This window comes from Bufo bufo, chromosome 8, assembly GCF_905171765.1.
Source record: "Bufo bufo chromosome 8, aBufBuf1.1, whole genome shotgun sequence".
NCBI lineage: Eukaryota > Metazoa > Chordata > Amphibia > Anura > Bufonidae > Bufo > Bufo bufo.
In genome coordinates this window covers 50,961,621-50,982,820 of record NC_053396.1, presented here as the reverse complement: position 1 = coordinate 50,982,820, position 21,200 = coordinate 50,961,621, and positions in this window count along the sequence as shown.

The following is a 21,200-nucleotide window of genomic DNA, read 5'->3' as shown; positions in this document are numbered from 1 at the left end:
TCTACTCTAGGGGTGCATCAGGGGGGCTTTAAATGGGACATGGTGTCAAAAATCCAGTCCAGCAAAATCTGCCTTCCAAAAACCGTATGGCATTCCTTTCCTTCTGCGCCCTGCCGTGTGCCCGTATAGCAGTTTACAACCACATATGGGGTGTTTCTGTAAACTACAGAGTCAGGGCCATAAATATTGAGTTTTGTTTGGCTGTTAACCCTTGCTTTGTAACTGGAAAAAAATTATTAAAATAGAAAATCTGCCAAAAAACTGAAATTTTGTATCTCTATTTTCCATTTTTTCTTGTGGAACACCTAAAGGGTTAACGACGTTTGTAAAATCAGTTTTGAATACCTTGAGGGTGTAGTTTCTAGAATGGGGTCATTTTTGGGTGCTTTCTATTATGCAAGCCTCACAAAGTGACTTCATACCTGAACTGGTCCGTAAAAAGTTGTTTTTTGAAAATTTCTAAGAAATTTCAAGATTTACTTCTAAACTTCTAAGCCTTGTAACGTCCCCCAAAAATAAAATGCAATTCCCAAAATGATCCTAACATGAAGTAATCATATGGGGAATGTAAAGTAATAACTATTTTTGTAGATATTACTATGTATTATAGAAGTAGAGAAATTTAAACTTGGAAATTTGCTAATTTTTCAACATTTTTGGTAAATTTGGTATTTTTTTATAAATAAAAATGTTTTTTTTTTACTCCATTTTACCAGTGTCATGAAGTACAATATGTGACGAAAAAACTATCTCAGAATGGCCTGGATAAGTCAAAGCGTTTTAAAGTTATCACTACTTAAAGTGACACTGGTCAGATTTGCAAAAAATGGCCTGGTCCTTAAGGTGAAATAAGGCTGTGTCCTTAAGGAGTTAGGGAAGATGAGAAGGGGGGAAAGTGGTGCAGAAAACAACAATCTTCAAACTTTTTATTAACCATTCTAACCTATCAAATGTCACTCAATTTTCTAACCTAGTAGGGAATTACGTTGAGAACCATCACGACTGCCTTTTCTTTGACGGTACTTGGGTCAGATTTTTGCAAAGAAGGTAAAAATCACGTCCGATCTATGGCCTGAATGTTCCGCTGTAACCCTTTATTCCATCAGGTATGCTCTCAGGCAGCCCCACGGGTTATCACCCGATGTCCACCACCGGGTTCGGGAGTCTCTCCCGGACCCAGACTCAATAACCAGTGTTCATTCTAGTCAACCAGGTCATTGGGTCGTGCTAAAGAAACATACGAGGACGGGACTAGAGCCGAGATATCTTGGGCCATTCCAGGTGCTGCTGATGACGCCAACCTCTCTGAAGTTCGAGAGACGAGACAACTGGATCCACACCAGTCACTGCAAGAAGCTGCTCAACTACGTCAAAGAATGAAGAGTATCACTTTTGTTTATTTGTTTAGTTTAATGTTTAGGGAGGGAAACGCACCTCAAACTAGCAAGGGCCACAAGGAGACATTTGTTGATAGCACATAACGATACATTCCTAGAGGGTAATATCAGCTATAGGTTTAATATTAGCTCTGGCTCCTGCTCCTCGCTTGTTAATCCTGTATGGGTGTCCGGGCAGCTAGGCGGCCCGTAGATGTGGTAAAGGGCATAAGTTTGTGGGATCCTCCAGTTGTGAGGAAGGTATAATGGTCAACCTTACTAATGAAACCCCCGATCTCTTTAATAACACCCATAGACCAGATTATATCTGCTGGAAAGAAGGGTGTGACGTTCAGACTCAGGGAGCGATCCCTCAGTCTATTCAGCAGAGCAGTGTTTTCTTGGCTGATGTATGGACGCCGGCTAGGGCCCCCGCACAAGATGCAGATTTAATGGTTTGGCGTGGATACGTTTGTTAAGAGAACAATATATGAAAGGAACGTGAGTTTGTTGTCTCTAGTGCGCCTGATCAGCCGCTGGAGATAATGACGTTGTCCTGTAAATAAACATGCATAAGGATCATAGTAACTTTATTTGGCATTGATCACTGAGCAAGGCTGGATAAAGTTAACTTCAGTGGTAATGGGAGGCTATAGTATACATGTTTTTGTTAGGCTACTTTCACAATGTGCCAGTATCAAGTGCCTCTCCCCCCCCCCCCCCCCACATGTCCCAGTATCATAGTGCCATCCCCCCCCCCCACAAAAAAAGTGCCAGTATCAAGTGCCTCTCTCCCCCCCCCATGTGCCAGTATCAGGTGCCAACCCCCCCTCCCAGGTGCCAACCCCTCTCCCCCCCATGTGCCAGTATCAGGTGCCTCTCTCCCCCCCATGTGCCAGTATCAGGTGCCAACCCCCCCTCCTCCCCAGGTGCCAGTATCAGGTGCCTCCCCCCATGTGCCAGTATCAGGTGCCTCTCCCCCCCCATGTGCCAGTATCAGGTGCCAACCCCCCTCCCCCCCAGGTGCCAGTATCAGGTGCCAACCCCCCTCCCCCCCAGGTGCCAGTATCAGGTGCCTACCCCTCTCCCCCCCATGTGCCAGTATCAGGTGCCTCCCTCCCCCCCCCCAGGTGCCAGTATCAGGTGCCAACCCCTCTCCCCCCCCAGGTGCCAGTATCAGGTGCCTCTCCCCCCCCCATGTGCCAGTATCAGGTGCCTCTCCCCCCCCCATGTGCCAGTATCAGGTGCCAACCCCCCCTCCCCCCCAGGTGCCAGTATCAGGTGCCAACCCCCCTCCCCCCAGGTGCCAGTATCAGGTGCCAACCCCTCTCCCCCCCATGTGCCAGTATCAGGTGCCTCTCTCCCCCCCCCCCCCCCATGTGCCAGTATCAGGTGCCTCCCCCCATGTGCCAGTATCAAGTGCCCCCCGCTCCCCCCCCATGTGCCAGTATCAGGTGCCTCCCCCCATGTGCCAGTATCAGGTGCCCCCCCCATGTGCCAGTATCAAGTGCCCCCCGCTCCCCCCATTGCAGTAACAGTCGGGTATTAAAAAAATAATAATAAACACTTATACTTACCTCCATGTCAGCGATGCGAGGCAGCCTCTTCCTGTGTCCCGCCCTGTATGTCCATATATGGAGTCAATGCTTGTATTTCAGAAAAGGTTTCTGCTGGGATTCGAACCCACGACCTTCTGTATCAGAGGCAAAGCATCTAACCACAAGACCATAACAGCTGCCTTGCTGCTGACTGAAAAATTACGAGACTTCTACTGTTATAGCTGGCTAAGTGTACATCTATACACATGACAGCTGCTCATATATAGAGATATAGCAGAGCTGAGTGTGCTGGGACAGCTGTCATATAGAGATATAGCAGTGCTGGGTGTGTTGGGGCAGATGTCATGTGTATAGATGTACACTTAGCCAGCTATAACAGTAGAAGTCTCTTTTTTTTTCAATCAGTTGTAATGCAGCCTTTATGGTTGTGAGGGTAAATGCTTTGCCTCTGATACACTCAGACATTGGAGGTTGTGGGTTCGAATCCCAGACACATCAGAAGACTTTAGGAGACAGTAAGATTAGATCACATTAGCGAGGGGGTCTGGTCAGCTGCTGTGAAGGGGCCCTGAACAGTAAGACATCGATATTTAACGAACTTGAAAATAAACTGTCACACACGCTGCCGGGACGCCGGGCCCCCTTGGCAGCCCGGGCCCCAAAGCAGCTGCTTCCCCGGTAGTTACGCCACTGCCTACCTCACAATGCATTGGTGATACCACTATGGAGGCATGTGAGAGTCTGGCTGTGAGTTGGTTTCAGACCCTGTTCACACACCACGGGCAGGTTAGTGGTAGGACCCCATGCGTGCTGAGACACCGTGACGTGGTGCATAAGGGGCTCCGATATGTTCCTAATTGGAAGATATTGGCAAAGTTCTCAGATTTTAACATCGGCTTGAGGAATTAGCTAGTATTGTCATTTTGGTGCATTTTTTGCAGTGATTTGTGTACTTTCACACTTGCGGCGGAGGATTCAGGCAGGCAGTTCCGTCAATACGGACGCAAACTGATGGCATTTGTCAGACGGATCCATCTCTCTGGTGTCATCCAGAAAAACGGATCCGGCATAATTTTTTTTTGCATTTTTAAAGGTCTGCGCATGCGCAGGCGGGAAAGCCGTATCCATTTTGCTGGAACACTTAATGCAGGATCCAGCACTAATACACTTCAATGTAAATTAATGCAGGATCCGGCATTCCGGCAAGTGTTCAGTATTTTTGGCTGGAGAGAAAACTGCAGCATGCGGCAGTATTTTCTTCATTCAAAAAACTTATTAGGGACTGAACTGATGCATCCTGAACAGATTGCTCTCCATTCAGAATACATTAGCATAAAACTGATCAGTTTTTTTCCGGTATTGAGCTCCTGTGACGGAACTGAACACCGGAAAAAAAAAACCCCAGTGTGAAAGTACCCTTATATGTACAGGGAGGGGACCGCACACTGCATTTGGCTTCCATGGACGTTCAGCTGAACAGCAGCACTGAAGCAGGGGGCCCGTTAGATGATCGGGGCTCTGTGCAATTGCCCAGTTTGGCCTGCCCACACAGTACAAGGAAGCAGAGGTCACAATAACGCCCGTACAAGCGTCATAGACGCCTGTATTCCCTAAAAAACATCTGATGTGTATGAATACGCACAATGATTTCACTGCCATTCATGAGCGCACTGACATCCAATCACAAAGCTCCTCACAGTACAGAGCTTTGTTATTAGAGAGGAGGCTGCTGATTTGTCAGTATCAACAGGCTGCCGTGCCATTGGCCAATCTTCTCACACCCCCTTCTCCCGCGCTGAACACCCAGCAGCAGCCATATCGTGCCATTGCCGGTTGCTGATGAAGGGAAAGCGTGGCAGAAATGGAGGCTCTGCGGAGCAAAGACAATGAGAGAAGTGTCAGGCTTGTGCCCAGGTGATGCCACCCCAGAAGTGCCCTGCAGGCTTCTATCTGCTGCTGGGAGCTCCATGTGGAGGTTTATCAATGGAAAACTAATAGCCAAGAGGCTAAACAAAACCCTGCGTCTTATGTTAAATCATAACTTTCATTTGATTGCTCTGATACCTAAACACCAAAAGGAAAAAAAGAATTTTAAAAACCTGCTGTTTCTCTAGATGCCCTTATTTTGATAGTAGTGTTAAAGGGCTTCTGTCACCCCCCAACCCCCAATTTTCAGTTTTTGACTTATTATATTTGTTAATGTAAGCAGATTCCATATATGTCCCTCTTGCCTCGGGCTGTGCAGTAATTACAGTAAAAAACGTACTTTTATTATATGTAAATTTCTTCACTACCAGCAAGTTGGGCGAACTTGCTGGTAGCCGCCGCATCCTCTGTTTGAAAAAACGCCCCCTCCTCCACTTAAATGACAGAGCCAGCGAGCGCTCTCCTCCTCTCGCTGGCCCTGCCTGCAGCCTCAAATCCCACGCCTGCGTCGTACCGGTCGTCATTCGGCGCAGGCGCTCTGAGAGAAGGACGGCCGCTCCTTCCTCAGTGCGCCTGCGCCGATGACGTCAGCCCTACACCCGGAAGAGAAGACCTGTCACTGCGGTGGGGCGGACTGAACGCAAGTGTGCGCACAAGATCAGGCCTGATCGGGCGAACACTGCGTTTTTTGTAGAGCCTATAGAACATGTCCTATTCTTGTCCGCAATTGCGGACAAGAAAAGGCATTTTCTATATAGTTCTGGCAATGTGCGGATCCACAAAATGCGGAAAGCACATTGCCGGTGTCCGTGTTTTGCGGATCCGCGGATCCGCAAAACACATACGGATGTCTGAATGGAGCCTTACAGGGGGGTGATCAATGACAGGGGGGTGATCAGGGAGTCTATATGGGGTGATCAGGGGTTAATAAGGGGTTAATAAGTGACAGGGGGGGTGTAGTGTAGTGGTGATTGGTGCTACTTACAGAGCTGCCTGTGTCCTCTGGTGGTCGATCCAAGCAAAAGGGACCACCAGAGGACCAGGTAGCAGGTATATCAGACGCTGTTAATAAAACAGCGTCTAATATACCTTTCTGGGGTTAAAAAAATCGCATCTACAGCCTGCCAGCGAATGATTGCTGCTGGCAGGCTGTAGATCAACTCGTTTACCTTGCGATCCTGTCAACGCGCGCTCCTGTGAGCGCGCGTTCACAGGAAATCTCGGCTCACGCGAGATGACGCATCGATGCGTCCAGGAGGAATAATCCGGCCGCCCGCAGGACGCATCCCTGCGTTAGGCGGTCGGGAGGTGGTTAATGTTATATAAGCCTACATATTACATATATGAATAACTACAATTTCCGTAGTCCTCCTCGGCTAAAAATACTCCTCAAAAATGGTCAGAGGAGTATTTTCACTCTTCTGGAAAAAATTTAGTGCGACCTCTGCCGTTGGCGCATTACAGAGCCCAAACAGCATGACCAAATATTCCAAATGACCTTCATGAGTGTTAAAAGCAGTCTTCCACTCATCCCTATCTCTGATTCGAATCACGTTAAACGCTCCTCTTAAATCAAGTTTAGAAAACCAACAAGCCCCAAGCACCTGATTGAATAAGTCTGGAATCAACGGTAAAGAGTATTGATTTTTATTAGTGATATTGTTTAATTTCCTATAATCGATACAGGGTCTCAGACCTCCATCTTTCTGTTCCACAAAAAAGAAACCTGCCCCCATAGGTGATAACGAAGGTCTGATATGACCTTTTCTTAAACTTTCCTTGAGATACTCCTTCATAGCTATTTGCTCAGGCCCGGACAATTTTATAGAAAATTTAGATCCTGCCACGAGATTTATAGCACAATCATATGATCTATGGTTGCCCTACATGAATAGCAACCCCTTAATGTTATATAAGCCTACGTATTATATATATGAATAACTACAATTTTCGTACTCCTCCTCGGCTAAAAATACTCCTCAAAAATGGTCAGAGGAGTATTTTTACTCTTCTAGAAAAAATGTAGTGCGACCTCTGCAAGGAAGGGCACAACCTGTCAAGTTAACTTGACAAATAAGTGAAAAATCCCTCCAGTCAAATGTTATGACTTATACAGATCCATATTATGAGTATTAGAATATTAAAGGGCACCTGTCAGCAGATTTGAAGCTATGACACTGGCTGACCTGTTACATGTGCACTTGGCAGCTGAAGGCATCTGTGTTGGTCCCATGTTCATAATTAAAAATTATGTTTTAATATATGCAAATTAGCCTCTAGAAGCAACAGGGGTGAGCTTCCGGGTTTTTGCGCATTTAGATGCCGTGACCTCACTTGGGCACTGCATTTAAATTATTTAATTACCGCGATCGGCATTATTGCCTGTCACGGTAATTAGCCGCAGGTCTCCGCTGTATGAAACAGCAGAGATCTGCCGGCCATGGCGCCCGCTGCACGTGCGAGCGGACGCCATGTTCGCACATCGCTCCAGCGCCGTACATGTACTGCACTGGTAGCAAAAGGGTTAAAAAAAACATTGTTTGACAGGGGCATATAGTGCTATCACGGTCTGCTGCTGGAAAACAATGATTCTGTAAGGGGACAAGCAATAGCATTAGCGATCACTCCTGCCCATAATGTGGAGGAGATCGCTGCATGTAATAGCATCTCCTCTGATGAGCAGGTGATTGTTGGGAAGGAATGCTTCCTTCCCGACAATCGTAAGTGAAATCTTGCAGTGTAATACAACTCTAAGAGAGTTGGGCCATGTGCACTGGGGCTTGGGCCCTGGATCTTTTCAGATCATAGCAACACCACTGCCATACTCTAAAGGGGGTTGCTCATTACATCCCAGCGTCTACAGCAGTAGTAAGACCTGCCCAGCCATCCAATCCTCCCAGCCCTGCCTGCAGCTAAGGCTTGCCGCCCATTCATAAAGCGGCAGTCTGCCATCCATACAGTATGGCAAAAAAAAACTATGCGTTCTGAGTTTTTTATTTTTTACAGTTTCCACAGCACACGCTCCAATACATGGCATGCTATCACGTCAGATATGGCAGGTAACAGACATGCGGCGCAGAGGGGAGGAGTAAGAGGAGAACCCTTTCACTAGGGAGAGGGTGGAGTGGTGACCACTAGCTCACCTGGCACTGGCACTGGCACCTGGCTGCCCTGACGTCCCTAGAAGGGCTGCTAACCTGTACTCCAATTACGTGCCTCGTCCCTGGCTTACGCTCAAAGAAGCCCTAGGTAGTGAGTAGGGCGGTGGGAGCACTAGTCCTCATCACTGACACCTAGAGTAACAACAGGGAAAGGACAAACAACACAAACACAATAAACAATCCCAGAAGGGAGACAACAACAACAGGAGAGAAACGGAGATCCGACAGCACCAGTTCCAACAGCTCCACAGCAACAGTTGTCCCAACTGCACCTGAGGTCAGAATAGAAGATCTGGAAAGAAGGTCTATATCTGGCAACAAGGAAAGCAGAAAGGGAGAATATATAGTAGCTGGGAGTGGCTGACAGAGAACAGCTGAGAGGAAAAGCTACAGATTCCTAAATGGGACAAAAAGGATTGCAAACCTAAGTAGGAGAACCTGGACCGGAATCTATTCTCACCACTAGGTTATGGAGTTATCTCTTGAGAAACCGAACGAGTAGTCACCCGCTTCGACCTTCTGACCCCAGGCACAACAGGGTCAGCGATAGGTCGTGACACCGTCGTGACAGTACCACCATTTCTACGAGGGGAGGACACTCAGGACCAGGTCTCTCCGGATGAGAAATGTGGAAAGAACTAATTAATCTGCTGGCGTTTACTTCCGACGCTGACACCCACATTCTTTCTTCCCGAGCGTAACCCCCTCCAATGCACCAGATATTGAAGGGAGCGACAGACAAAATGAGAATCAACAAATCTTGCCACCTGATATTCCAAATTGCCAACGACAATGATAGGAGGGGGTGGTAAAGGTGATGGTTCCAGAGGTGCAACATACTTTTTGAGCAACGATTTATAAAATACATTATGGATTTTCTAATTTTTTAGGTAGCTCTAGGCGAAATGCCACAGGGTTAATTTCCAAGAGGGAACCTTTAACTTAATATCCCGAGTCGGCAACCACACATAGTCATTCACCCCTAGGTCCGGACCTGGCGAACATTTTTTATCAGCCATACGTTTATATCTGCCTCCCATATTTTTCAAATTGCTTTAACCCTTTCGCCATACAGAAGAGAGTGATGACGTAAACCTTTCTTCTTCAGGGATCCCAGAAGGTTCCCCCTCACTGAAAGTGCAAAATTAAAGGGGTTCTGCAGTTTGTTTAAACTGATGATCTATCCTCTGGATAGATCGTCAGAATCTGATCGGTGGGGGTCCGACACCAGGGTCGATCAGCTGTTTGAGAAGGCAGCGGCCTTCTCACTGTTTACCACAGGCCCAGTGACGTCACAACTAGTATCAACTGGCCTGGGCGGGGCTAAGCTCTGTTCACTTGAATGGAGCTTAGCTCCGCCGGGGCCAGTTGATACAAGTCGTGAAGTCACTGGGCCTGCGCTGCCTTCTCAATCAGCTGATCGGCGGGGGTCCCGGATGTCGGACCCCCGCCGATCAGATGCTGATGATCTATCCAGAGGAAAGATCATCAGTTTAAACAAACTGCAGAACCCCTTTAAGGATTGTGCTGTGGCTGTTGCTCCTCTAAGCCCTGCTTGCCCAGTATGTGGACTCCTCCTCCTGCTCCTCTCCCCTTCTCCTGGTACCGAATCCTCCTGAGTTGTACCCTGTGGATTGGTGAGATTTTTCCTTTTTTGGACTTGTGTTATTTTTTATTGATTCTTCTCTTTGTTTTGATTAATATATAAATATCGCACTTAGAAAAGAAAAAAAAAAGAAAAGGAGCAAGTGAAATTCAGGGAGGGGAGAGGAGAGAGGAGAGAGAAAGAGCGAAGGGAAGAAAAGATGGGAAAAAAGGAGGGGAAAAAAAGGAAAGAGGAAAAAAAAAGAGGAGGGGGAAGAAAGGAGGGGGAAAAAAGGGCCCTAAGCAAAACAGGCGCTCGGCCGACTTTTCCAGGGTAAAATCAGCCTAGAGGCCTGTGGAATCACCAAAAATTGATCAGTTTTTTAATTCCTCAAAGATAAATACCAGGGCAGGACATAAAGGGCCTCAGGATATCAGGATATAAATCCTAAAAGAAATAATAATAATACTGTAATTGCACTAGGGGAAACATTGAATGAATTCTCCCAAGTTGAGGAGATGCAGAGGGCGGAGGAAGGAGAATTATCCAATGTTAAATCTTCCTCCATAAAATAAATATTGCTGGCAGTTAAAAAAATGGGGAATTAATACAGGACATTTCAATGCAGCTCGGGTCAATCTAGTCTGATCGAGCCCAGATCAGGGATGAAGTATCAAAGATTCGGGATAGAGTTAATATTATAGAAAAGTCCATGGGTGTTCTACAGAATGAACTTAAAATATCAAAAACGGAAACCTCTACCCTGAAGACAGACTTTTGTTTGCTAAAAAAAAAAGTTGTAGATTTGGAGGACAGGTCAAGGATGTAATGTGAGTATCCTGGGGTTACCTGAGGGTGCTGAAGAAAAAAAATCCTGCTCAAATGATTCAAATTCTGATCTTGGAGAAGTTTGGAAAGGAACATTTTTCTCCATTGTTTTTGGTGGAAAGGGCACACTGGGATCCCGGAGGCCAACCAATTCCTGGAAGGCAGCCACGGACACTTCTGGTGAAGATATTGGTCTCACGAGACAGAGATATGTTACTGAGAAGGGCAAGGCAGTGTTCACCTATCTTATATAATGGGAACAGATTGGCTTTTTTTCTGGACTTTTCCAAGGAGATCAAAGAAAAGAGGTGTACTTTTACCATGGTTAAAAAACGTTTACAGGAAAAGGACATTAAGTATTCATTTGTGTATCCAGCTAAACTTAGGATTATATTTAATGAGGGGACTCATTTTTTTGATTCTTCGGAACTGGCCACTATCAACTGGCTTGACCGGAATAATATCTGATTGGCCTTATTTTCCTCTTCCTGACTAGTATCAGTGGTGGGGCTATGTGGTAGTGAGAGGGGGAGGGGCAGTCTTAGTTTAGAGATCGGTTGCATAATTCGGCAGATCAGTTGGACTGGGGGGGTTAAATTATTTTGGGGGGAGGGTGGGGGGGGGAAAGAGGGTATGGGTGGTTTGAGATGCGTATCATATGTTAAGGGAAGAGGGGCTTGGGCTATTTGAAGTTCTCAGGGTTTGGGGCTCTTTTGGCTGACTTAATGTCAGTTAGAATTTTAACTTGGAATGTGCAGGGTCTGGGTGATAAATTAAAGAGATAGGCGGTCTTTGACTTGGTACAGAGATATCTTCCAGCTATTGTTTGTTTGGTGGAGACCCATCTTACTGAGGAGACCTCCCGGCGTGTCAGTAGAGGATGGGCTACCCAGACTTATCACTCTACTTTTTCTAGCTATTCTAGAGGAGTAACAGTTTTTATACATAGGGCGATTGATTATGTCTGTAAGGCATCCTCTGTTGACAGGCAGAGGAGATTTTATATGGTAAACTTGCTGGAAAATCATGTATTGGCCTTTGTTTATAGTTCACCTCTTTTCTCCCTATATGTACCTAATTCCTTGTTAACTTTTATGGAGCAATGGCCTGAATGTCTCTCATTAGTTATTGGGTATTTTAATTGTGTCATCCACCCTACTACAGATAGGATTCACCCTTAGCCCGGTTCTGTTGGGAATCCGGCTTTGGGGACGTTTGGGGAAGTTTAGGGCAAGGGAGAAGAGCGTACTTGTTGAGGGAAGTGTTGGATTTAAATATATATGTATATATGCCTTTACATATATGCATATACACTCACCTAAAGAATTATTAGGAACACCTGTTCTATTTCTCATTAATGCAATTATCTAGTCAACCAATCACATGGCAGTTGCTTCAATGCATTTAGGGGGGTGGTCCTGGTCAAGACAATCTCCTGAACTCCAAACTGAAGGTCAGAATGGGAAAGAAAGGTGATTTAAGCAATTTTGAGCGTGGCATGGTTGTTGGTGCCAGACGGGCCGGTCTGAGTATTTCACAATCTGCTCAGTTACTGGGATTTTCACGCACAACCATTTCTAGGGTTTACAAAGAATGGTGTGAAAAGGGAAAAACATTCAGTATGCGGCATTCCTGTGGGCAAAAATGCCTTGTGGATGCTAGAGGTCAGAGGAGAATGGGCCGACTGATTGAAGCTGATAGAATAGCAACGTTGACTGAAATAACCACTCGTTACAACCGAGGTATGCAGCAAAGCATTTGTGAAGCCACAACACGCACAACCTTGAGGCGGATGGGCTACAACAGCAGAAGACCCCACCGGGTACCACTCATCTCCACTACAAATAGGAAAAAGAGGCTACAATTTGCACGAGCTCACCAAAATTGGACTGTTGAAGACTGGAAAAATGTTGCCTGGTCTGATGAGTCTCGTTTTCTGTTGAGACATTCAAATGATAGAGTCCGAATTTGGCGTAAACAGAATGAGAACATGTATCCATCCTCTGATGGCTACTTCCAGCAGGATAATGCACCATGTCACAAAGCTCGAATCATTTCAAATTGGTTTCTTGAACATGACAATAAGTTCACTGTACTAAAATGGCCCCCACAGTCACCAGATCTCAACCCAATAGAGCATCTTTGGGATGTGGTGGAACGGGAGCTTTGTGCCCTGGATGTGCATCCCTCAAATCTCCATCAACTGCAAGATGCTATCCTATCAATATGGGCCAACATTTCTAAAGAATGCTATCAGCACCTTGTTGAATCAATGCCACGTAGAATTAAGGAAGTTCTGAAGGCAAAAGAGGGTCCAACACCGTATTAGTATGGTGTTCCTAATAATTCTTTAGGTGAGTGTATATTGGCCCTTTTGCATGGGCCAGTCCAGGTGGTAGGTGTATACATAGAGATGTATGTATGCCCCCTTGTCAGCATACATCTCTATGTATATAATATATTGTAGGTGGGCTTATTGCTGCCCATTCAGACCCCCTGTTTTATATATATATATGTATATATATATTTATGGATGTGCCCCAAGCATCTATAGGTATATATGTACAGTTAAACTGTGCCCAGAAGCTCCCATGGATGCCCCCCCCCCCTCTGGAATGTGCCTGCTGGGTGGGGAGAGACCGACAACTGGACAATTATGGCCAGTTTTAGCCTCTTCAAAGGACAGATGATCAATAAAGATCCTCTGCCCTTTGTCACCATCTCCGGCAGCGCTGGAGATGGTATGCCTAACAGGGACATAAGAACAAAGAGTTCCCATGCCCCTGTGTGCCGCTCACCTCCAGCGCTGTAATTACAGCGCCAGAGATGTGCGATATCTCCACAGGCGGGAGGATCAAAGGATCCCCCTGCCTGGGAGCGCGGGCTGGTGCGGTGATGTCATCCTCAGGAATTCACCTATATGGATAGAGGATACGTTTTTTAAGCTTATCAAGAGAATTATTAATGATTTGTTGTGGGGAGGAAAGAGGTTAAGACTTAAATTGGAATATTTATATAAGCCCCTGGATCAGGGAGGATTAAATCTTCCCTATTTTATAGCTGGGCAACTTTGGCTATATTGCGAATGGAAGAAAAGTGTATTGTGTACTACTCTGGTGAGGAGATCTTCGTATAACAACATTTTCACATTATTGGCATCGGGGCAATTAATAATATGCAACAGGAGTACAGAGAGGCTAAAAAGTTAACTAAGGCAAGAAACACTATTAGAAGATGGCTGGAAATAACAGGATCTCTTCAGTGTACTCCCCTCTGGTATAATTCTCTACTACAGGCTTTAGATAAAATAGCCGACTACCAGTATTGGCAAAAAAATTATATTTTATATATAGCACAAGTGGTGAAGAATGGATAGATATTTCTGTTCTCGGTGTTAGCACAAACTGATACTATGGTTGGTTTGTCTTGGTTTAGATATTTTCAATTACGTTCAGTACATTCTAGTGTAAAGAATAAATCACTGTTGGAGATAGATATCGCTACCTCCTTAAATGAATTTCTAGGGAATCTACACCATAAGGTTAGGATTGCACACTTGTATAAATTCTTACTTAAGGCACTATTTAATAAAACACAATCACCAGGACAAAGGGCCTGGGGAGTCTATTGTCCAAGGATCCAACTAGAGGGATGGGGAAATGTATTACTGAATTTAAGTTCAATATCACATAACTTTAATCACGTAGAGATACAATTTAATATTCTACATAGATTATATGTCACGCCTTTGTGGCTTAATAAATGTGCTTTAAGAGATAGTTCTAAGTGTCCACGGGGTGTTTTTTTGGGGGTGATCATTTACACATGCTCTGGTCGTGTCCAGAATTAAAAGAATACTGGTCTGCCATTAGTAACTTTATTAATCAGAAATTGAGACTCTCGATTCCGTTCTTGGTTGAATTTTGTATATTGAGTGATCTCTATAAGGTAATCTGCCATAAGTATAGGAAGATTCTTTTGAATAGAATACTGTTTTTGGCGATTACTCAAGTTTGGTTCTCACAAGATGTTCCAAATTTGAATACTTGGAAAAATTTGGTCAATAGGGTTAAAAACTATGAGAAGGTCCTGTGGTTTAAGAGATAGTTCTAAGTGTCCATGGGGTGTTTTTTGGGGGTGATCATTTACACATGCTCTGGTCTTGTCCAGAATTAAAAGAATACTTGTCTGCCATTACTAACTTTATTAATCAGAAATTGAGACTCTCGATTCCGTTCTTGGTTGAATGTTGTATATTGAGTGATCTCTATAAGGTAAAGTGCCATAAGTATAGGAAGATTCTTTTGAATAGAATACTGTTTTTGGCGATTACTCAAGTTTGGTTCTCACAAGATGTTCCAAATTTGAATACTTGGAAAAATTTGGTCAATAGGGTTAGAAACTATGAGAAGGTCCTATATAGGCAAATAAATAATCAGTAGAAGTGGACTAAGATATGGGAAGCTTGGGAGCCTTTCCTCTTTTTTGACCCCAAATTTATGTTTTCATTATTGCCTATTTGAGTAGGATCATACAGGACCTAGAAACGCATCGCAAGGATAGGGAGGGGTGGGAAAGGGGTGATTATGGGGAATTAAAAATAATAAATTTATATTGTAACATGGTATGAAAAACATAATGGTTTGTATATATTTTTTTCATTAATAAAAATTATTTTTAAAAAAGATGAAAACCATATGCACCAAAAAATGGTGGCTTACCAGTTGATTCTTGACGGTGATTGTTTATAGCAAACTCTGCTAAAGGCAATTAAGATGACCATTCCTCCTGATTTTCGGACACAAAACACCTAAGGTCAGTCTCTAGGTTTTGGTCGTTGCGTTCGGTCTGGCCGTTCGACTGCGGATGGAAGGCTGAGAAAAAGGATAAATGTACCCCAAGGTGAGAACAAAAAGCTCTCCAGAATTTAGAAATAAATTGGGTTTTCTGATCTGAAACAACATCAGAAGGGACCCTGTGAAACTTAACAATTTCACTGATAAAAACCTAAACCAGGGTTCTAGCATTTGGCAAGGATAAGGCAATGAAATGCACCATTTTACTGAACCTGATACAGGTAGGTCAGTAATAAAATCTATTGACAGGTCTGTTGGGAATGACCAGTGGCAACAGAGACACAAAATCAATTACATCCTGGTGCAACCTCAGCCACCAAAAATGATGAGACAATAGATCCGAGGTTGCCCTACTACCTGGGTGCCCAGCGGGTACAGAGTTATTGTGTTTTTTTTAATATTTTAGGGCGCAAATTTAAAAGGCACAAAAAAAATTCTGGGGGGCAGGAGACTGGGGCGTCCCCCTGAGCCTCCAACTCCAGGTCTGAGTTTAAATCAGAGACAACCACCCCCTTTTGTAAAATTGACACCGGATCGTCAACATCACCCCCTCCAGGAAAACTTCGGGATAACGCATCAGCTTATTTTTTGCCCCCGGAGGATAGGTGATAAAAAAATTTTACCTGGTAAAAAACAAGGACCACCTAGCTTGTCTAGGGGTGAGATGTTTAGCAGACTCGAGGTATAACAGGTTTTTATGATCCGTAATCCCCGTGACGGGATGAGCTACTCCCTCCAAAAAGTTACGCCATTCCTCAAACGCTAATTTAATAGCTAAAAGTTCCCTGTTGCCTATATCATAATTCTTCTCGGCTGCAGACAATTTCTTAGAAACTAAAGCAGAAGAATGCCATTTACTTGGAGATGGACCATGGGACAGTACAGCCCCCACCCCCACCTTCAATGCATTAACCTCCACAATAAAAGGTTGAGAAACATCACGCTGGACCAGTATGGGTGCCGAGGTGAAACTCTCCTTCAGAGAGGAAAAAGACAGTTTAGCAGCGTCAGACCATTTAAAAAAATCCATCCCCTTCTTTGTCATGTCCGTAAGGGGTTTGACAATCGCAGAATAGTTCTGAATGAATTTTCTTATGTTCAATTCCCTATGGGTCGTTATTTGTAAGACAAAAGGTAATCAGTGACCTGCTGAGCATTCGTCTGGTTGTTCGGTAGAAACATAATGGCTACAATGTATGTTTAAACTGTACTGTTGATTGGCTTACTTCGCAGGCTGAGGGGATGGGATATGCGGGCTGTAACCAGTTTGTGATTGAAGCATGTATAATATTCTGTGGGTGTCTCCATTGCACGGGAGAGTTGATAAAAGCAGGGTATGGGGCATTAAACGGTGTTCTGCTCCTGATACTGTGTGTCATCCAGTTATTGGGAAGAGGGATGGGATATTCGTGGATGTTTTTTTATTTACTACTGATGCTGTTCTTCCTGTGCTAACTACTTGATCCCAAAGTAACCCTTGGAATACAGGCGGAGAAAGCCTATGTCGCACTCGCACTCCGCTACAATCTGCAACACCTGCCTGACATGTACCTTGTGTGTCTCCAGATCGGGTAAATAGATCCAAATATGGTCAAGATATATCACAAATCTGCTGACAAGATGATAAAAGATATCGTTGACAAAGTGTTGAAAGACAGCAGGAGCATTAGTCAGGCCAAATGGCATGAGCAGGTTTTCATAATGCCCCTGAGGAGTGTTAAACGCTGTCTTCCACTCATCCCCCTCTTTGATGCGAATCAGATTGTAGGCTCCCCTTAAATCAATTTTGGAAAACCATTTCGCACCAGCAATCTGATTAAAAAGGTCAAAAATGAGAGGAAGAGGATAGGCGTCTGGGAAAGTTATCAGATTTAGTTCACAAAAATCTAGGCAAGGGTGCAGGCCCCCATTTTTCTACTTCACAAAGAAGAACCCTGCAGCCATGGGTGAAGAAGAGGGTCTGATATGTCCTTTAGCCAGACTCTCGGAAATATAGTCCTTCATGGCTTGTCTTTCGGGGCCAGAAAGATTATATAACCTGGTCTTAGGTAACTTTGCTCCAGGAAGCAGGTTAACCAGGCAATCATACGGACGATGGGGTGGTAACTCCTGACACCCCTTCTCAGAGAAAACATCTTCAAAGTCAGACAGAAATGCTGGTAAGGTTGTAATGGAGGTGGCTGAGCAACTGCTACTTAATCAATTGTCCCTACAATGCTCACTCCACTCCAATATCTCCCTGGCCTGCCAATCAACAACAGGACTGTGCGTTACCAACCAGGGAAGACCTAATACCATAGGAGTAGAAGACCCTCAAGGACATAGCAAGAAATAAACTCATTATGGAGGGCCCCCATCCGAAGATGTATGTTATGTACAATGTGTGTTACGTTCCCCTGAGTAAGAGGAGCAGAGTTGACGGCGAATATGGGGATTGATCTAGATAAAGGACTAAAAGAAAAACCCAGAGTCCGAGCGAATCAGGCATCCACCATATTGACCCCAGCCCAACTGTCTAAAAAAACTGAGATTGGTTCAGTTTTATTACCCGAAACTACCATAGCTGTCAAAACAAACTGAGACGTTTGTATGGAGGAGATGTATACACCCAGGTTGTCATCCTCTGCACAACCTGGAGTCAGTAGTTTTCCGGCAGTTGTTTCTTTTTGGGTACAGATGGACAAGCTCCAATAAAATGACCCCTCCGAACACAGAAAAAACAAACCTGTCTTATGGCGAACCCCAGGAGGACCAACCTGATGAGTGGCTCCCCCTAGTTGCATAGGTTCATCATAACAAACAGACTCCTGCCTAACAAAAATCTCTGGAGGACCAGAACTCGTCAGCCTATCCCTAAGGCGTCTATCAATTCTCAAAGATAATAACATAGCGGCCTCAAGGGACATTGGAGTCTCATAAAGCGCAAGCGCGTCTTTAACTTTCTGAATCAACCCCTGGCTAAACTTGCTCCTAAGAGCCGGGTCATTCCACAGAGTATCCGCGGCCCACCTTCAAAACTCCGAACAATAAACCTCCGCTGACTGACCTCCCCACTAAAGGCCGGCGACGCGTGCCTTCTTTGCAGCATCGCCGGCACCCTTCCCGGGATGAGGAGCAAGGACGCGAGCTGCGTCCTCGTTCCCATGACAACGGTGGGGCGGGGAGGACCCGGCCACGCACACTTCCTCAGGGTGGCCGGTGTCATCCGTTCCCCAGGAGACAGAAGGCAGTGAGACTGAGCGCCGAGGTTGATGACTCAGCGCTCAGCTACAATAGACCTGGGGGGACGGGTCACGTGACGCTGGCCACGTCACGTGAATCTATTACCTCCCTTATTTAACAGGCAGCCTGCTGGCCACAGGTTGCCTATTATTAGGTCTATATTACCTACCTGCTACGTTTGTATACTCTGCATTTCTGACCTCAGCTTTCGTTCCTGACCTCGCTCCTGTTTATCTCCTGGTTTTGACTTGACCTCCTGGCTATTTGACCTCGGCTTGTTTACTCTCCTATTGGTTATTGCTTGTGTACTGATGTCCTCTCCTGGTATTGACCTCAGCTTGTTGTTTACTCTCCTATTGGTTATTGCTTGTGTACTGACGTCCTCTCCTGGTATTGACCTCGGCTTGCCTCACCTTGCTTTTGTGTTACGTGTGTTCTGTTGCTTGTCTGTGTTTCTCCCCTTCCCTACCCTGCACTTACCCAGGTTAGAGATTGTCGTCCAGTTGTGCATCGTTACCTAGGACGGATCGTGCAAGTAGGCAGGGAGAGAGGCTTGGGTGGCAGTCAGGGGTGCACGCTTCCCTACCTCCTTGTGACAGGATAACAGGCCATCTTCATCATGGACCCTATTCGTGTGCTTACTGATCAGGTGCATAATATTGTGCAAATGGTGCAAGAGCTGGCGGAAAGATTACAGCAGCAGTAATCGGTTCAGACCCAACCCGTACCAATTCCTACCTACAGAATATCGAATGTGTTTCTCCCCTTCCCTACCCTGCACTTACCCAGGTTAGGGACTGTCGTCCACTTGTGCACCGTTACCTAGGACGGATCGTGCAAGTAGGCAGGGAGAGAGGCATGAGTGGCAGTCAGGGGTGCACGCTTCCCTACCCCTTTGTGACAGAATAACAGGCAATCTTCATTATGGACCCTATTCGTGTGCTTACTGATCAGGTGCATAACCTTGCGCAAATGGTGCAAGAGCTGGCGAAAAGATTACAGCAGCAGGAATCGGTTCAGACCCAACCCATACCGATTCCTACCGTACAGAATATCGAACCCCGTGTTAAACTGCCGGAACGGTTTTCGGGAGAGCGCAAAGGTTTTCTTGCATTTAGAGAAAGCTGTAAGTGGTACTTCAGTCTACGTCCACATTCGTCTGGCTCCGAAAAACAAAAAGTTGGGATTGTCATTTCCTTGCTACAAGGTGACCCACAGGATGGGCATTCTCCCTTCCCACTGACTCCCCTTTTCTGATGTCTGTAGATGCATTTTTTCTGGCCCTGGGGGTGCTTTATGATGAACCGGATAGGTCGACCGTGGCTGAGTCCCAGTTGAAGTCCCTCACTCAGGGGAACCAACCAGTGGAGGAGTACTGCACTCAGTTTCGGAAGTGGTGTGTTCCCTCGGGCTGGAATGAGCCAGCGCCCAAATGTCAGTTCAGGTCTCGACTCTCCGAAAATCTTAAGGACATGTTAGTCTGTTACCCCTGTCCTGACAGCTTAGAACAGACGATGATGTTAGCGGTGAGACTGGACAGACATATTAGGGAACGACAACGGGAGCACTTGTCTTCTTCACAGGTAATGGCCAAACCAGACTCCTTTCCTATGGGGGTCAAGGCAGAAACCCTTCTGGATGAGCCCATGCAATTCGGAATGACGAGGAGAGACCAACATCACCAGCGGGGTCCGAACCTTTTGAACCTTTGAGATCCCCCTACCTTCCCTCCCTTTTTCTTGATTCTCCCTTTGATAAGTGCAAGGAAATTGGTCTCTGGAATAGGTGCCTTATCCTCTAGGCCTTTGCGGCCCATGGTAAAGTGTCATGCCTTCTTTTTTTTCCTCCCTTGTTGAATCAGCCAGCTAAGCGCATCGAGGCCCTAAGGGTAATACTGCGTGTACACAAGACTATACATCATCATCATCATCATCATCATCCTCATCATCATCATCCTCATATTAGTGATTTTCTGGATGTATTTTCCACATCTGACGTTGAGAAGCTTCAGCCCCATAGATCATATGCAAGGCTCCAGACTAAAAAAAATATCAAGGAGCCATTGGCTCCTAACCTGAAAAATTTAGTCGCCAAATTTAAATTTTTAGTCGCCAAATTTAAAATACATCTTATCTGTGGTTGTCACGATACCCAAATTTTGACTTTGATACCATAATAAAGTATTGCGATACTTGATACCACGTTAAAAAAATAAAAACACCAAAAAAGCTGCGTGCATTCCAGATTTTATGGAACGTCTGGACCATGTAATAGAACAGTCCTAACCTAATTTTTGTCGGGACAAGGTGACCAAAAAAATGGCAAATTGCAAAAAAAAAATGTATATCTTTTTTTTCCCCAGTTACGGCGTTCACCGCATAGGAGATATTTTTTTATATTTTAATAGTTCGCACTTTTTTCGGCCGTGGCGATATGTAATTTTTTGTATTGTTTAGATATTTTATATGTAAAATTGGGCAACGGGGTGATTTAAACTTAATATTTTGGTGTTTGTTTTTTTTAACCTTTTTATTTAATAACTATTTCCCCCCTTAGGGGCTAGAACCTGGGATCTTTCATCCCTTGTCCTATTCACCCTAATACAGGGCTTGACAAATTTCCTTGGAATCTAGGAGCCAGCTAAAAAAGTTAGGAGCCAGGCGGAGCCGTGTCATAAAGCCCCCAGT